General features: G+C 37.5%; 1 non-coding gene across 1 annotated transcript; it reads left to right on the top strand.

The window, feature by feature from the left end:
* Positions 1-1,234: 1,234 nt before the first annotated feature.
* On the top strand, positions 1,235-1,341 carry LOC115939701 (U6 spliceosomal RNA). The gene has a single exon (XR_004074477.1). It is a non-coding gene; the product is annotated as a U6 spliceosomal RNA (small nuclear RNA).
* The last annotated feature ends 691 nt before the right edge of the window (positions 1,342-2,032 follow it).

Genomic DNA, 2,032 nt, shown 5'->3' on the forward strand with positions numbered 1-2,032 from the left:
TGTGCTTGGAGCGCAGCATGGGCAAAGAGTAGGTGCATGAGTGGGAGAAGGGGCAGAGGGGGAGGAAGGAGAGGGACAAAAAGACTGTGTGCTGAGTGGGTCCCATGACCTTGAGATCACAACCTGAGCCAAAACCAAGAGTCTGATGCTTAATGGACTGAGACACCCAGGCGCCCTGTCTGTTTTTAACAAACATTTCCTAAGATGAAATTTTTATGTCATGAATCCTGGGGAAAGCCAGACATCATTGACACTGACTCTTGATGAAAGAAAAAAAAATCAATCTGAAAAGATTGCTTACTGTTTAAAGCTACTTGTCTGCCTGTTTCAGGCTCCATGGTAAATCTTTGTTTTTGTCCTAGAATTGTCATTCCTGATGAAAGCCCCAGATAGTTGTATATTTGGATAAATAGCAATGGCAGCCTGTCCCAAGGCAATCCTCAATAATGTGATCTATGTGTTACAGCATTTTACGTAAGTGTTAACTCTCAAGAGGCTGGTATTCATTTTATTATATCAAATTCATTGTTTTGCTAATTTATACAAATCTATGAGAAACTATTATGTATTAAATACAAATAATAGATCTACTAAGACATATCACTATTAAAAATAATGATAACAGATTATATGTCTATGAAGCATGTGAAATTCTACAAGAAGTTTTCCAGAAAAGAAAATCTGTCTTCCTGGATCAGTCTACATCAATTCAACCCTCTTCCTGCTATTCACAACTTAAATTCAAATACACCATAAGAGACAGATAAAAATGCATCATCTTATTTTGTTCCCTACTTACTTATCCCCTAGCTTCCTATTTTATTTTATATTCTTTTTTTTTTAAGATTTTATTTATTTATTTGTGAGAGAGAGAATGAGAGACAGAGAGCACGAGAGGGAGGAGGGTCAGAGGGAGAAGCAGGCTCCCCGCCGAGCAGGGAGCCCGATGCGGGACTCGATCCCAGGACTCCAGGATCATGACCTGAGCCGAAGGCAGTCGCTTAACCAACTGAGCCACCCAGGCGCCCTTTATTTTATATTCTGATAAAGCTTCATCTGCTAGAAAGAGTTTTTCCTGTAAGTTGATACCGTTGTTTCTATTATTTGCCTGTCCATCACCATTGTCATCACTGTCTGAGACATTAATAAATTTGCAATATGAGAAAATGACCAGCAACTGATGGAAGTAGTCTACAGAACCGGTCAAATTAGGTTTTACATAACTCGCATCAGGGTGCTTGCTTTGGCAGCATATATACTAAAATTGGAACGATACAGAGAAGATTAGCATGGCCCGTGTGCAAGGATGACACGCAAATACATAACTCCCATCAGGTATCATTCCTTTTAAACAATCATATGGATTTAATACTGTTGTGGAAGAGAGTGTAGAAATCTCTTTCAACATCTTCAATTCACAGATGAGAGAACGGAGGTGCACAAAGTTTAAAATGACCAGACAAAAGTCCTATTATTGCAAGTTAATGGCAAAGCACCCAGAGCCCAACTTTGCCACCTCCCATCTCAGGAAATTTTTTCATTATAGAATCATCTTGAGTTTTTGAGCTTCTTTTAAATTATGTGTTACATGTTTTCACTCCCCTGGCTAGTATTATTTCCCAAAAAAATAATTTTAATATTTCATTGATAAAACTTTCATTTGCTACTGATATAAGATTATTTATTCAACTGATTTGCTCAACAAATTTTTATTGTGAAAGTACTATCCTGAGTTCTGAGACTATAGAAGCAAATAAAACAAGCAAAAATCCCTGCCTTTGTTGGAACACATCATCTAAATTACCCATTACAATTTATATTGTCGTATTCCATCTTGGTCAGTGCAACTGTGTTTTTGGTTAGAATTGTTTTAGACCAGGAGTTTATGCCATTTCTGAGGTGAAAAATCTCAATGACAAGAGCAGCAATAGTATTCCAGTTTCAAAACCAGAATTACAGTGTACAGATAAGGGAATAAGACAAACAAAATATAGGAGAAAGATAGGAACAGCTTTCACCATGCCAGGCTTGT

This window comes from Leptonychotes weddellii, chromosome 8 (assembly GCF_054177405.1).
Source record: "Leptonychotes weddellii isolate Sample4059 chromosome 8, ASM5417740v2, whole genome shotgun sequence".
Lineage (NCBI taxonomy): Eukaryota > Metazoa > Chordata > Mammalia > Carnivora > Phocidae > Leptonychotes > Leptonychotes weddellii.